This window comes from Equus caballus, chromosome 20, assembly GCF_041296265.1.
Source record: "Equus caballus isolate H_3958 breed thoroughbred chromosome 20, TB-T2T, whole genome shotgun sequence".
NCBI classification, from domain to species: Eukaryota; Metazoa; Chordata; class Mammalia; order Perissodactyla; family Equidae; genus Equus; species Equus caballus.
The window spans coordinates 27,260,724-27,277,407 of NC_091703.1; the positions used below are offsets into that span (position 1 = coordinate 27,260,724).

The 16,684-nt window shown below is 45.7% G+C and overlaps 1 long non-coding RNA gene and 2 other non-coding genes across 4 annotated transcripts; 2 read left to right on the forward strand and 1 right to left on the reverse strand.

The window, feature by feature from the left end:
* Positions 1 to 4,380: 4,380 nt before the first annotated feature.
* Positions 4,381 to 4,454, reverse strand: TRNAT-AGU (transfer RNA threonine (anticodon AGU)). Its single transcript has one exon. It is a non-coding gene; the product is annotated as a tRNA-Thr (tRNA).
* A 1,132-nt stretch (positions 4,455 to 5,586) lies between these two features.
* Positions 5,587 to 13,881, forward strand: LOC138919454 (uncharacterized). 2 transcript variants are annotated; one of them, XR_011429651.1, is made up of 2 exons: positions 5,587 to 6,173; positions 13,106 to 13,881. It is a non-coding gene; the product is annotated as an uncharacterized lncRNA (long non-coding RNA). The 2 variants fall into 2 exon arrangements; XR_011429650.1 differs by having other exon boundaries at positions 5,774 to 6,173; positions 12,700 to 13,881.
* Positions 13,882 to 16,325: 2,444 nt separating this feature from the next.
* TRNAR-ACG (transfer RNA arginine (anticodon ACG)) lies at positions 16,326 to 16,398 on the forward strand. Its single transcript has one exon. It is a non-coding gene; the product is annotated as a tRNA-Arg (tRNA).
* Positions 16,399 to 16,684: the final 286 nt, after the last annotated feature.

Consider the following 16,684-nt stretch of genomic DNA (forward strand, 5'->3'; position numbering starts at 1 on the left):
GCTGGAATAGCCTAAAACCTCCTGAGCTAAACTGTAAATTCAAGCAAGGCAAATCTAGCAGCAGGGGTGCCATTACTTTAGAGCGGACAAAAAGTGCCCTGAGATGGCCCGCGCGTGCCCCGCCGCCCGCCAGCAGTCCTTCGGAGCAGCCTGGAATCGAATCCCAGTTCACGCAGAAGACGCTCCTCTGCGGCCCCGGCAACCCCAGCGTTATTCCGCTCTTCCACCCAGGGTCGGCGTTCGGGGAGGTTACTTAAGTGAGGGTTTCGCTTTTTAACTGAAGAATTCCCGCATCTTGAAAGGTGGCTAGTGTTAGCTAGACACAGAAACCAATTCTGAGCAGGCTTAGCTGACAGAGAGTCAGGATGGCCGAGCGGTCTAAGGCGCTGCGTTCAGGTCGCAGTCTCCCCTGGAGGCGTGGGTTCGAATCCCACTCCTGACAGTAATGCTTTTAACAATTAACGATCGTACCACCTACCTTTTCCCATATTCCCACCCTGGAGTGATGAATTTTTTTAAATAAATTATCCGAGCTCTAGAATGAAAGCACTCTGTACCCAAAAGACAGTTTAAGATCTAGTCATTTTAATCTCATCTCCTTTCTCAGTCTCTATGTAGTTTGTCCCTCTCCTTCATATTCAAGGAGTTGAACGAAAGTTACTCGTCAATTATCACACTGATACTGTGTGATAACCTGATGTCCGCAGGGTCCCTCTTTTATTTATTTGTAGATTCCTTTTTAATTCCTTTTCCTCAATCTCATTTCCCATCTCCAATCCCCATAAGATGAAATCACTGAAAAGCTCATTCTTTACTTTCTATACGTTTTTGTAGAACATGTATTTTTTATTTCAGTGCATGAGTTTTAATTTAGATAAATGACACCGTGTCATATATCTTATCCTATTTTTACTTTAGTCTTTTCGAACCACATTTTTGAGATTTATCTGTGTTGCTGTGTGCATATCTAGACCAACTGCTTTTGTCTGCAGTGTGTCCACCTACTCACCCAGAGATGACTCCCAGATTGAGTCCAACACTTTGCCATCACAATGAACATCTTCCTACATATTCCGTTATGAATCTGTGTAAGATTTTCCTTGAGATACAGCAGGAGCGAATTGCAGGTCATGAGAGTCTGACAGTTTTGTGGTTCAGAACAGAATCCAGGACCGAGGGAGGGTGATTTAGACACACGGAAGTTCATCTTTAGTGACATTTCCAGAAATATTCCTCAAATTCAAGTTTCCTGATGTCCAGCCTGCTTATCTTGATCATTAATAGCTAGAGTTACAAATATTAACATACATTTCTATTTTGAACTCAAAACTTGGATAGTGAGTATTATTCTTACATAATTTATTGCAAAGCCCCAATTAAACAAAACCTCAGGTGACTGGAATTTTCTCCTCACCATTCCTTTTTAAAAAAGAAATCCAATCTAATTCCAGGTCACAAAGGCAGAAAATAGGGTAAATCTGTTTTATGATCATTGATATTTAGAATTGTTCTTCCTTCACTCTCTTGCCCAAATTCCTCAAAACTCACAGAAAGATTCATACATACTGAAACAAAAGCGAATTGGTATGTATTAGAAAGACTGTCATCAACAAGGTTAAAAAAGAACAAACAAGTGGAAATTCCCCTATTGCCTAGATGGTCACACATTCAGTCCATTTCTGCCCATTTAGAGTCCCCACTTGGGCTCTGGCAACAGCTGAGAAAAGAAGAAATGGCAAATAGTACATCCCCTAGGATAATAGGGAGAAGCACTTAAAGGTGTCTGGAGGGCCAATAGTTGGTCCAATGGTATTCAGGCTGCCTAGGCTCTGCCACTTATGAGCTGTATGACCTTCTAGGCAAGTGACTTTGTATCCCTGTGCTTTGGTGCTCTCTTTAAAATGGAGGAAATAATTGAACCTTACCTCTTAAGTATGCTGTGAGGATTGCATGACTTGGTATATGTAAAGTGCTTGGCAAATAATAAACTCCTGATAAATGCCTGGCAAAAATAAATGCCTCATAAATTGTATTTTTTGTTAAATTGAGCACCCACTGTTTGCAGGGCCTGTGCTGGACTCTGGAGATCCAGCAGTGAACAGGACTGGTACAGCCCCTCTCCTGAGGAGTAGACAGGCTGGAGCAGAAAAAGATATGAAGCAAGTAGATGAGTGCTGCTATCCAGGATGAAATGGGAAATACAGTCCCTTTTGCTCCATGTCCTCATAGGAAAATAGCAGCAGCCTAGCTACAGGCCCTATTTAATCCACAACCTGTAAATTCAAATGCCATCCACACTGCTTTGGTAATACACTATCTTTTTAAAAGAAAGCATGAGACACTTGATAGTTATTAATTGTCAAGTCAAGTCCATCTGTGGTCTTCATGAGGCCACAAATGATGAGGATGCCTAAGGGCCTATGGGTCACCTCTAGACTAAGAAAAGTTTCAAGATCTGCATACCCCCTCCCCTAATTGCTTCCATTTACCTAAACTGGGTATCCTCTTTCTCACCTCTAGGCACACACCATTCCCTTTGCCTGGAGTACCTCTTCCTCTCCTTCTCCCTGGCCCACTCTCCTGCCTCGATAAGTTCTACATCTCCTTCATGCTCGTTTTAGGTGTTACTTCTTTCATAAAGTCTCTCCCCACCTCCTTCTACCTCTACCCAGTCTGGGTTAATTATTGAAGTGTGGCCAGCAGTACCCTCCACTACCAGTGGATTACATCCCACTGTACTGAGATTGCCGTTGAATTGTTTGCCTCACCCTCCCACCAGCCTCTTTAGGGCAGAACTCACGAGCCATGTGTGATTAGCATGGTACCTGCCACATAATAGGCCTTGGGCAAATAGGCACTGAGTGGTTAAACAAACATTTGATTGCAAACCATTTCCACCTGTACACATAAATCACTTTGATGATTGACGTATAGAGAGTTAGGAAGAATTTTTAGCTTTGGGGAGAGATGGTTAGATTCCTCACTTGGAGTATTCCATAGCTTCAGTAGCCAGTATCACTACCTCGGTGTTACAGCTCATGCAATCTATTGAGTGCCACTTGGCTAAAAGCATCCTTGTAAAGGTGTTCCTAGAGCCTGATTGAGCAGAAAGGTGAAAGTTAAGGCAGATTTCATTACAGGATGAATAGTGGTCTAGCGTTGACCCAGCTGGCCTACCATTTGAGGAAGGTCTGTACTCTGGGACTGGAAAAAAGGCTTTCGTGAAAAGAAGATAAGAGAATGTAGTGAAAGAGTGGATCTGCCTTTCCATTGCTGTTGTTGAACAGACATTCCATCAGCAATGTCTGATGCCCAGAGAGAAAGGTAGGGAATTAAGATGCAGAGTGAGTAGAGAAAGTCTCCATAAAAGTAGAGTTGTTTCCTGAACGAGGCCTCAAAGTATTGGGACATTGTGTTTCCACAAATAGGAGAGGAGATCATATTTCAAGCCTTGACCATCTACCTAAAGTAATGTGCTCTGAAGGCGAGAGCCAGGCTGGTGGAACTTTCTGCGCCATGTGATGGGGTGCTTGGTATTGGGAGATGAGTAAGAGGGCCGGTAACAGTTACAGCAAATTTCTGTTTCTTTGGTCGTGAGTTTCTATGTAAAGAAGCCCAGCTATGAATAAAACTCCGGACTTTTTTCATACTTCCCAGTTTTGCCTCCTCCCTGTTGGAGAGTTTGGGAGAATGCAGCTCAGCCCTTCCTGCACTTCTTCAAGTCAGCCTGGATGCTGCCTGCTTCAAGTCTGCGCGATCTAGTGGGCTATCCACTTTGATACACAATAAAATGAACACTTCCCCCACACTTTCTTTTCTGAAATCACAGTTACAAATATTTGTTTTCTTTTTGATTTTCCTCCAAAAACCTCTGAGCACAAGGCCACCCTTTTAAATAGATAATTACAACTTGTGTTATATGGTTAGATTTTAGTGGCTGCTATGAACTGAGATGCTGCAGCCTTCTGAACAACACATTTATCAATCATTACAGAGGTTTACTTTTCTGAAAATATAGGCTGCAGATAGAGAGGGCATCGGTTTGGGATTTCCCCAGGTAAGAGAATAGAGTGACCAGAGATTATGATGTTGCTTGGAGTTTAAATTTGGTGACTTTCCCTTCTGTTTTCCCTGGTTCCTGTCATACTTGCTGAGAAAATATTATCTGTGGAATAAAAATCTAAGAACACCAAGAAAGGTAGAAATTCTTTCTTCCAAAAGAAAACGAAATTCTTCTTTGTCTGTTTTTTCGTAAACAAGAAGAGTGTCCACCCACACACCAACATAAAAGACTTCCGTGAAAATCCATAGGGAAAATTAACCATTAAGGCTACATTTCGATCAACCATGACCTTTATCAATGGCAGGAAAACCACAAAAAGGCCCCGCTGGGATTCGAACCCAGGATCTCCTGTTTACTAGACAGGCGCTTTAACCAGCTAAGCCACGGAGCCAACACGTCTGCTACTGCCGAGATCAACAAGGAAAAGGAATGGTGTTTGCTTTTGTTCTGTGCATTTATCTTCCGGCCTTTGCGTGGCAGGAGTACCTCAGATGCTTTCCCAGAGCCCAAAGATGAACCTCCGCTTCGCCCCACAAACACCTAAGGAACGGCGCAGCTATAGGAAAACTGAGTTCCCTTCGCGCGGGGTTGGGGCGAGGAAAACGCAGGCACGAGCCTGAACCCTCGGCGCTCTCCGGGGGAGCCTTCTCCGAGGAACCGCCCGGAAGGGCAAGAGTTCAGCAGCTCCTGCTTCCCAGGGTGAAGCATGACCTAGAGCGCCCGGAGGAGAGGAGCAGGGGAAGCGGAACCGGCCGCATTTACAGGAGAACACTCCTCCGGGTCGTGTAACATATTTACGTCAGAACACTCCCAGCACCAAGAACTGGTCCCTGCAGGAAGCAAGCTATATGTTTCTCATCTCATAAATAAAATTCCAGTCATTCCTTATCCCATTTCTTTCCGTAAAATTAGGTTCCATCTGCCTGCTTCTTGCTTATAATGTTAAACTATTGGAATTCCAGAGTCGCACCTTAAAAATACAAGACTTCATAATTAAAACCTAGTCTTGGAAAGAAAGAAAGGAGCCGTCCCTTCTCCTCTGCAGCTACAGAGGAGAGGAGCTTTCTTGTCCTAAAACTTGTCCAAAGGATCTCTGTTTGTTACAGGCTCTTAACATCAGCCCTGATATCAGTTCCCTCACATTGAACCCAGCGTATACGGGGTTAAAACTAAAACCCACCACCCCCTTTCCTGCTTCTCTAGCTCCACTCATATGTAAATACCTGTTTCTTTAAACTTGGACTCCTTGAGCTTTACAACTAAATGGGAGTTACAAATTGTTAAAAGCCCAGGTGGCCTGGAGTTGGAGGCACTCTGAAGTCTGGCTAATCATGTGTCCTTGAGTTTGCCAGGAAAGCTGCTGTGTCAAGAACATCAAGGAGCGGAGGCTTCCCAGACCTCAACTCCTCACTCCTGGGGCTCGAACCCGCCTCAAACAGGAAGACGAGACAAGAGACAACCGCGAAGGACGCCCACCTGCCATCCTCCTATCTCACCCTCCCCGCGGCCTTGCTGCAAGCAGCCTCTCAAGGCCAAACCAGGCTGGTGGGAAAACGCCAGCCTGCACAGCTACATGCGCCCCCTCCCCTACCCAAAACCCCCAATAAAAATCCCTACCCATTCCTCATCGGGGAGCTAGCAATTTTTGAGGCATGAGCCCTTGCTTTGCTCCCTGTGCCTGGCATAGTAAAAACCTTTCCTCTTCCACTCAAGACTCTGTTCTCGTTATTTGGATTGGCGACGGGTTCAGAGACCGAACTTTCGGTTACAAATTTGGCGACCCAGATGGGACCCGTGGGTGGTCCCCACTGAGACCCCCTTGGCTTGATCGGATGCTCCAGAGTCGTACTCCGAGCCTGCCCCAACAGGGGAAGTGGAGGGTTGGAGGAAGACTCAGGGAGGCCAGATCGCCGAGGGCCGGTGCTTAGGAGCGCCAGGGACAGCTGGAGGGGCCGCTCCAGCAGCTGCCAAAACCCATTTTGCTTTGGGAGTCTTCCCTCCTGCCTCCTCCCAGGGCGACTGTTCGGACCTCTGGTTACCAGGGAAACTATCTTGAGGAAAAGGAAAGTGCATTTGTTTGAAGTCGCCGCGACGCCCCGGCCAAATTTTGGTAAGTCCCCAGGGTGTGCGCAACCAGGTCCCTTGTCCTAGCTCATTTGGGAAGCTCTGCACAGCCGATCTTCATTTGTTGGGCGCCCCCGAGTGTAGGACACGGACTAAGCTGGGACTGGAAGCACTTTGGCTTTGGTTTTGGTTTTTGGCTTCCGTTTGTGGCCGTGGGTTTTTGGGAAAGCACGCTTGTTTGGTATTTTTTGTCTGTCTGTCTATCTGTTCTTTCAAAGTGTCAACATGGGAGGCGCCATATCTGTTCCACCTAAGAGCCCCTTGGGGAAAATATTCGCTGATTGGTCGACCCATAGTTATAAGCCAATGAGGAAAAATCAAATGGTATTCTATTGTAACACTGCCTGGCTGATGTATGTCTTGGAAAGTGAGGAAAGATGGCCATTGAATGGAACTTTAAATTATTACACTATATTGCAGTTGGAGTGGTTTTGTGAAAGGTCTGGGAAGTGGGATGAGATTCCGTACGTGCAGGCTTTTATGCGGTTCCATAATCAGGAAGGTGAACGGCCAGGGACCAAGCTGATGGTCCAAAGAAAAGCTGCCGGGGTCCAGCCTCGGCAGAGTCCAGGTTCCCGCAGGAGAGACAGCGTCGGCGAACTGAGGGAGGGGAAAATAAAGAGGACGTGAGACTTGAGTAGGTGTTAGCAAGTCCACCTTTACTGTGCACAAGTGTCGTTTTTATATTTTTCAGGATTAGTACAGAAATAGCTTTACAAATATTCTCAGAGAGATAAGGAAGTAAAAAACGAGCACAAGAATATTTATTAGCATTCCATTCTATATAGCATAAGGTTAATGATCGTCTTCTCCGCAATTACCTAGTGTTTGTTGTCTCTAAGCTAAAAGAGATAGGTACCTAGACATCTGTTGTAATTCATGGTAAAGTTAAATCAAAGAGAGAAGGTCCAGGCCTCCGGACAGGACAGCATTCCGTCTGGTTACATCCTGGGGGAGCCATCCCTGCCTCCCTCAATCATTTACGCCATTAGTGTAGATGGTTAATGGGAACAAAAGGCAACTCCAGGGTGTCTTATCCCCAGGGCTATCTGCATTCTCAGCCAGCAGTTAAATATCTTTACATTTTCGCACCCTTTAGGGGGTGAAAGCATTCCTTTGTCTTTTAGAGTGTGGAGCTAACAGTCCCTTAAGCACACTGCCAGAGAAAGTATCATTTTGTTAGTAAAGTAAAGGGCTAAAAAGCAAAGCTAAACTATATATCTTCAACAATAAAAAATAGAAATAAGTATAGACATAACCTTGATAGAAAGCATGCATATAATTCAGAAAATATCAGGGGTCTCGGCCGGCCATACTTCACCGAGGGGCATCCCTGCACCCCTCGGCCCTTCTACTCATCAATTATTTATTGCTTTTAGGAGAAGACGTCTATAACATTTTAACAGAAAGCAGAAGGTCAAGAATAATATATATAGATACTTCTTGATCATCCAATTAACCAGCAAACTTAGAAGGACGATGCATGTATATATTTAGACAAAGAACTGGAGGGAGAAGGAAACATTAACCAGATGGAGACCATAAACCTAATTCGACATCTTATCTGGGCAGGATCCCTTTCTGCTTGTCTCAAATGGGACTGTGTGCTCCTCCATTAATTAACTGAAAAATATCTTGAAAGTTACCTGCAGGTGGTCACATTCTCTTACTATATCTAATTTTCCCGGGAGGTAGTGCCTCCCAAGCAGCCACCCAAAGGAGTGAAAACTAGAGGTTAAGAAAGGAAAAGGAATGAAGGGCAATTAGAAGCAGCACAGGTTTCAGAACTATGTGAGGGTCCGGCTGGTTATTCTTCAGCAAGGGGCGACCCTGCACCCCTAGGCATTAATCGGCTGGACCCTGTCAAACAGCCCATCAAATGATGTAGCCACGGCTCCCGGCAAAAAGCCAAGCCTCCGGTAGTCAAAGATGTTCGGACACCAGAAGAAAAACTTAATGAGGACATAACTGCCTTAAGTGTGTTAAATCCTTTTAATGCTAATTTCAATGTGACACAACCACCAATGGCAGGTGCCTTCCGCTCCCCACCGCAACCCCAGGCGGCGGAAAGTGGGAGGGAACCCCCACAGCAACCGCCCCCTTTGTGTCTGCCCATATCAGATGAAGAGGTGGTAGTGGGGGCCGAGTCCCCAACAGATCAGCCTAGGAACGAACCAGGAGCAGGAACTGTCTCCCCCTCGAGAACCCGACAGGGTACTCCTTTTGGCCAGGGGTCTTCTGGAATGGGGGCAGGGCAATTCCCTCTGCGCCAGTTGCCTGTAGGGACAAACGGTCAGGGGCAACTGGCTGCCTACTATTGGACTTATACCCCTTTCTCAACCTCTGATTTGCTAAACTGGAAAAACCAGAACCCGTCCTACTGGGAAGACCCACAAAAGATGACAGATTTGTTTACAACTATTTTTTCTATCCATCGCCTACTTGGGCAGACATTCAATCTTTGTTAAGTATAATGCTTACAGGCGATGAGCGACGCCTTGTAGTAGTAAAAATAAGGGAAGAGGCTCAGCATTTGCATGATGAGGATCCCAATCAAACTCCCACTCCCGACGTGGCCATTCCCCAAGCAGAGCCCAGTTGGGACCCAAACACGGATGCAGGGAATGCGCTATTAAGCCATTACCAAAGGTGTGTCTTGGCTGGACTTCAGAAAGGAGTCCCCAAACAAAGGAGCCTAAACAAAATTCAGGAACTCCAGCAAGAAACAGGAGAAAACCCTGCAGCGTTTTTAGAACGCATAGATCAGGCCTACAGAAAATATACTGATTCAGACCCAGAAGCCCCTGAAAACCTTCGGATGGTCAACATGACCTTTATTGGACAGAGTGCCCCAGACATTAGGAGGAAGCTTAATAAGGTCGAAGGGGCCATAGCCATGAGCCCTGGTCAATTAGTGGAAATTGTCTTTAAGGTTTATAATGCTCGGGAGGAGCATAAAGCCAGGCCAGTCAAAGTGCTCTATGCAGCTTCCCTAAAATGGAGAAATGGGAAGGGGATCCAAGACTGAGGAGGAAAAGACGCCGAAAGTTAGAGAGAAGGCAGTGAGCCTGTGCAGGGAGAAAGGGCACTGGAAAAACGAATGCCCTAAGCTAGAAATAGACACCAAAGGGGAAAGATGTCTTCCCCCAAGAAGGCCCATGGCCCCTCGAGTCCGGAACTTAGAGGAGGAAGATGATGATTGACGGGGTCCGGGGTTCCTTGCCATGCTGGCAGCTCCCATTCCAATAGTCGCCCACGAGCCCCGGGTACAAATGACAGTGGGGGCCCAACTGGTTGATTTTCTAGTGGATACTGGTGCCACTTATTCAGTGTTAAACAGCAAATTGACATCATTAAGTAATTCCTCAATTGCCATTGTTGGAGTCACAGGCGAAACTCAGCACAGACCCATGCTACAACCACTGGAATGCAGCTTGGGAGAACAAAAGTTAAAACATAGCTTTTTATATATACCAGATTGTCCCATTCCTCTCCTTGGACGAGATTTGCTCTGTAAACTGAATGCTCAGATAACTTTTTCACCCAAGAAGCAGCAGCTTCACCTACAGGTGCCACCGGAAAATGCACTCAGACTACAAGCCCTCCTGGAAAGAACAGAAGAAGGAGAGCACCCAATACCACCCGAGATCCACGAACGCGTGAGCACAGCCGTCTGGGCTGACGGAGTGCTCGGACGAGCTCGATCTGCCACCCCAATAAAAATTGAACTTAAAAAAGGAGCCTCTTGTTCAAGAAAGAAATAATATCCCCTGAAGAAAGAGGCCTTAAAAGGTATTCAACCGGTTTTGCAAAGATTTTTGCAGCATGGGCTGATAAGGCCCTGCCAATCACCATACAATACGCCTATTTTACCTGTCAAGAAACCACACTCAGATGAGTACCGGTTTGTGCAGGATTTAAGAGCCATTAATGACATTATACAGGATATACATCCAACAGTACCAAACCCCTGTACACTATTAACTACTGTACCAGGGGAATATGGCTAGTTTTCAGTGTTGGACCTTAAGGATGCTTTCTTTTGCATTCCATTGGAAAGGAAATCTCAACTATTGTTTGCCTTCAAGTGGCAAGACCCAGATACACGGGCCACCAACCAATATTGTTGGACTGTGTTGCCTCAGGGGTTTAAGAACTCCCCTACCCTGTTTAATGAAACTTTGGCAAAAGACTTGAGCAGACTCCAACTCAATCAGGGAACATTACTACAATATGTTGATGATTTGCTGATAGCAAGTCCTAGTTACCAGCACTGCTTGAACAACACCATCATAGTACTAAATCACCTTGCCTGGTGTGGCTACAAGGTATCCCCCACAAAGGCCCAGAACTGTAAACAACAAGTGGCCTATTTGGGTTTTCAAATAAGCCAAGGCACCTGCAACTTAATGTCTGACTGACAACAGGGGATTTTGCAGGTGAGAGCTCCTCAAAATAGAAGACAGTTAAGGGGATTCCTAGGTATGGCAGAGTTTTGCCAGATCTGGATTCCCAATTTTGGATTGATAGCCAAACCATTATATGATGCTTTGAAGGGAAAAGAAACAGATCCCCTCGTATGGTCAGGAGAATGCCAGCAGGCATTTGAGGCTTTAAAGCAAAAGTTGTTGACTGCACCGGCCTTGGTCCTTCCACATCTAAAAAAGGAATTCAAGCTATATGTACATGAGAGACAGGGAATAGCTCTGGGAGTATTGATACAATGTCTGGGAGAGGTGCCCAGACCAGTGGCTTCTTTATCTAAACAATTGGATCACACTGCCAAAGGATGGCCCCCATGTCTGCGGGTTATAGCTGCCATCTGTGATTTACTCCAGGAAGCAGAGAAATTTACCCTGGGACAGCCTATCATGGTATATGTGCCCCACGAAGTGCTTGTCCTCCTTGAACAAAAAGGGGGATATTGGCTAACTGCCGGGAGGATGGGCAGGTACCAAGATATTTTGTTAGATGACCCCAATGTCACTTTAAGGACTGTAACAACCTTAAATCCTGCCACCTTATTACCAACCTCTGAAAATAATATTAACTCTCATAATTGCCTAGAAGTCTTAGAGACTGTGTGTTCCAGCCGATTAGACTTGTTGGATCAGCCCTTGACAAATCCTGATTGGGACCTGTTTACTGATGGCAGCAGCTTCATGGAGGATGGGCAAAAATGAGCAGGCTATGCAGTGGTAACAGAAGGCGAGGTTATCGAGGCACAAGCCTTCTCCCCAGGAACATCGGCACAAAAAGCAGAGTTAATTGCTCTTACGAGGGCTTTGCAACTATCTGTGTATTAGAATATACACAGATTCTAAATATGCATTCATGATAGTCCATGCACACAGGGCCATATGGAAGGAAAGAGGGCTGCTGACTGCGGGGCAATAGGAAATAAAATATGCCCCAGAAATATGAGCTCTACTACAAGCAGTAACCGAACCAAAGGCAGTAGCCATTATGCACTGCCCAGGCCATCAGAAGACTGACTCATATGTGGCTGTTGGAAATCGAATGGCAGACAAGGCTGCCAAGAAAGCTGCCAGAGGGCCTAAATTTTGGGGGGCCCTCATCCCACAATTGGGCTTAAGTCAATGTGACCCCTCCTAGCTGGAGGAGGATTTGAAAAGGGCACAAGAATGGGAGTTTAATAATTGGGATCCTTCTCATAAATGGAAAATAAATCCTCACGGTCTCAATCTACTCCCTGAGGCCCTGGTGTGGCCCTTAATAAAATACTTGCATGAATGCGCTCATTATGGAAGAGATGCCTTAGTGGACCTCTTACGACCTCACCTCAGGGGGCCTAAGCTACATCAACTGGCTCGGAAGGCCTCCTACTCTTGCCCAATCTGTGCCAGACACCACCCAAACACAGAAAGGCAACCCTTGAAAAAGGGAACTCAATATTCTGGGGAGTAACCTTGTGAGGATTGGCAAGTGGACTTTACACAAATGCCTAAGACAACCGGGAATTTCAAATACTTGTTAGTATTTGTAGACACTTTTTCAGAATGGAGAGAAGCATTCACCACCAGAACTGAGAAAGCCACCGAGGTAGCCAAATGTTTGCTGAAAGAGATTGTCCCTAGGTTCGGATTGCCATCTAGCAACCAGAGTGATAACGGACCTGCCTTTGTGGCTGAAGCAACACAACAAGTAAGTAAGGTTCTTGGGATCAAATGGAAGCTGCATGCCTCGTGGAGACCACAATCCATGGGAAAAACGGAAAAGATGAATCATACTCTAAAGAAGACAAGTGCCAAACTCTGTCAAGAAACCCATCTAAAGTGGGACAAAGTGCTACCAATTGCCCTCCTCCGTATCAGAGTGGCCCCTAGAAGTGGACTTGGATTAAGCCCCTATGAAATAATATATGGGAGACCCTTCCTAGCTCCATGGGGAAAAGGGGAGGACCCCCATGCAATTACGGAAATTAGATTAAAGCAATATGTACAGCATCTGGGTCAAATATTAACTACTATGCGTGAGCTTATCTCCTCCAGGTCTCCTCCCTGTCTTGAAACTTCACTACATCCATTCCAGCCGGGAGACAAAGTACTTCTGAAGGCGTGGAAGGAACAAGGGCCAGAACAACAACTTGAAGAAAAATGGAGAGGGCCCTATGATGTGTTGTTAACCACCCATACATCCCTTAAATTGGCAGGTGTAAAACCGTGGGTCCACCACACTCGAGTAAAGAAATGTCCAGATAATTTCCAGCCACAAACGTCTTCTCCTGCTAATTGGGAAAGTAAACCGCTGGAGGGTCTTAAGTTGCTCTTTAGAAAACAATCATGAGATGCTTCATGTTGCTAATTCATTTCTATTCCTTGCATTTTCTAGTTGCAGCCTGGCTGGGATATACATTATGTTTAAATTCCTTTTCTGTTATATTTCCCATATTTGCAGGACTGCAACTGGAACACTAACCACCCACAGAAAAAACTGGCAAAAGCATGTCCAAGCTTTCCATCGCAAGGACCCCCTAGCGTCGCCCCAATACAGCAGGAAGCAGCTAGACGACCACAACGCCCCTTTTCCATAGAAATGGAAAGCAAGAAATGACAGTGGGGAATATGTTACAGGCTCTTAGCATCAACCCTGATATCAGCTCCCCCACATTGAACCCTGCGTATACGGGGTTAAAACTAAAACCCACCACCCCCTTTCCTGCTTCTCTAGCTCCACTCATATGTAAATACCTGTTTCTTTAAACTTGGACTCCTTGAGCTTTACAACTAAATGGGAGTTACAAATTGTTAAAAGCCCAGGTGGCCTGGAGTTGGAGGCACTCTGAAGTCTGGCTAATCATGTGTCCTTGAGTTTGCCAGGAAAGCTGCTGTGTCAAGAACATCAAGGAGCGGAGGCTTCCCAGACCTCAACTCCTCACTCCTGGGGCTCGAACCCGCCTCAAACAGGAAGACGAGACAAGAGACAAAGGCAAAGGACGCCCACCTGCCATCCTCCTATCTCACCCTCCCCGCGGCCTTGCTGCAAGCAGCCTCTCAAGGCCAAACCAGGCTGGTGGGAAAATGCCAGCCTGCACAGCTACATGCGCCCCCTCCCCTACCCAAAACCCCCAATAAAAATCCCTACCCATTCCTCATGGGGAGCTAGCAATTTTTGAGGCATGAGCCCTTGCTTTGCTTCCTGTGCCTGGCATAGTAAAAACCTTTCCTCTTCCACTCATGACTCTGTTCTCGTTATTTGGATTGGCGACGGGTTCAGAGACCGAACTTTCGGTTACATGTTGATAAAATGTCAAATTGAGAGCATTCACAAGAATTTCTATATTGTGGTGGGGGCTTGTGTGAGTATTGTAACTGTTTCCAATTTATTCTATTCTCTGTGAAATGAATTTGTCCTTGGGAATATAATTTGAAGGCTTTAGTGAAACTCTGAAGAATTTATATATTGTTGCCATAGCTGTGAAAGTAATTTCCCAAATGAAATCTGTAATTATGATTGGCTGTCTGGCTTGAAATCTGTTGTCATGGTGATAATGCTGAAATCAACATTTCAGTATTTCTAAATTGCATCAATATTTGAAAGATTTCTCTATCACACAATAAGACAGCCATTGGTACTTCCCTCTGCCCCCATACATGACGGGGGCAGGAGGGGGCAGTAAAAACCCATGACTTTGCTAGATTTCCTATTTTCAGAAAAGGATTGAAAATCCATGAATTCAACATATAGTTTGATTGAGACTCCATGAAATAAGCATCTATTTCTTTAATATTATAAGATTAGCCATCATATTGTTAGTGTGCTTGGAGCCAATATAATCATAAACAGCACTGTCACACCTGATATAGCTTTGACCAAAATGTGGCAGACATTCAGAAAGACAGCAAAGCAAACAGTATTTGGTTTGGGTTTTTCTTTTGACTGGCAGCTGTCAAAATTTGCACAGAAATTCTGGGAAGTCAAAGGAGTTAAAAAGCTAGAAACAAATCTTGGGAGAAAAATGACACTTAGAGCAATCATTCCAGAAATCTGGGTGTGAATCGCATCTTCTACTCAATATCCACTGTCACCAGCAAGGACCATGGAAAGGCCCCTCACACTGGTTCTGTTTCACACATCTGAAATTGGAGAATGCACAGATCACTCTGTCATAGACTGCTGACAATAATGTGAAGAAATGTGGGAGTGGCAGACAGGGCCATTTTCCCTATGCTTAGGAGAGAAACTGGAAGAATAGTGCACTGAGCAGAGGAGGAGGAGTCCACCACTGTGATGGTTAGTTTTATGTGTCAACTTAGCTAGGCTGTAGTACCCAGTTATTTAATTAAACACTAATCTAGATGTTGCTGTGAAGGTATTGAAATCTCAGGCCCTCCAGGACGGCTTCAATTGACCCCATCTCTTATCAGCAGAGTGATTAAGAATTGTCTTTCAGAAAAAACTCAAAGTCACATAGCCAGAGCATGCATAAAAGAAGAAATCGTGACCTGAAATGACCTCTGAACTAAAGATTCTCCTCCCCCGGGAACCCAAAGACCAGGACATGACCAGAACTTGAAAATCGGACTCATATCAGAAGCAAGGGGTCTCTCATTCAGGAAAATCCGGTGTTAAAATTCCTTCCCCACCCTGTCATAAATGTTTAAAACCTTACCATAACTGCTTGAAGCCCACCAATCAAAACCTGTCCCACCAGCATTTTGATGTGCCAGCCTGTTCTCCCTAACCCCTTAAATTTTGCCCTAAATCCTGAATCAGGGAGACAGATCTGCGGGCACATGCCCCTTGTCTCCCTGCAGATGGATCTCGCAGAATAAAAGCTGATTTCTCTCTCAAAGGCTGATGCCATAATTAATTGGCTTGTTTATGTGCATCGGGCAGAGAATCCCAATTTTGTGAGGTATCAGTATTTTGTAAATGTGGTTAACATCTACAATTACAAATTTTTAACGACCCAAGGAGAACAAGAAAGAATATCAGATCATCCTACCCTACAGCGGCTTCCAATTTCCTACAGAGTAACAGCCAAAGTCCTTACAAGGGCCTGCAAGCCCAGAGGTCAACTCCCCAGGTCTCCTGGCCATCTCTGCTCAGCACTGGCCTCCTCGACATTACTGGAACATCCCAGGCGCACTCCCACCTTCAGGCCTTTGCCCTGGAGATTTCCTCTGTTCCAGATCGCTCTTCTTCCTGATATCCGCATTTCTCTGTCGTTCATCACCTTCCCTGCTGGGCTTTCCTATTCTCTTTCTCCTGTTTTTTTTTTCTTCCATGTGCTTATCACCATTTTACTTACTAAGTGTTTTATTATCGTCTCCCCTACGGCGATGTAAGCTTCCTGAGGGCAGGGATCACATCTGTTTTCTTCAAGGTTGTATTTCCAGTGCCTTAAACAGTAATATTGGTTGAATGAATGGAGAGATAATATTGTTGCACCAGAGATGCCGGGCTCGCCTCCCACCGCCACTTTTCGGTCGGCAGAGGCAGACCGAGAAAGGAGGACAGACATGGGGACGCCTGCAGAAGTGGCTGCCGGGGAGTCCACACGCTGCGAGCCAGGACAACGCAGCTTTCAGGCCCAAGCACAGACCCCACAGGGTGGACCGGTGCTGTCTGGTTTCTACTGAACACAGGTCGGCCAGCAGCCCACCTACGTGCGGGGCCAGTGGCGCAATGGATAACGCGTCTGACTACGGATCAGAAGATTCCAGGTTCGACTCCTGGCTGGCTCGGTATGCACAGCCCTATTTTACTCCTTTTCTCTGCCGACCACTGAAGAATTCAGTGCACTCAGTAAATTTGCAAAGTTTGCCTAGAAGTCTCAGGAGCCAGAGAGCGCCGCTTTTGACCACAGCCGACGTCATCACTCCTTCGTGAAGCAAATTCCGCATCCGGCCATGCGGTGGCGCTAACCAAAGCTTTGCGAGAGAAATATGCCTCGCCCAGTGCACTCCGGCTGAAGGAACAGTTTGAAGTAACCTATTAAACAAAAGGGAAGAAATTAAAAACGGGAGATTC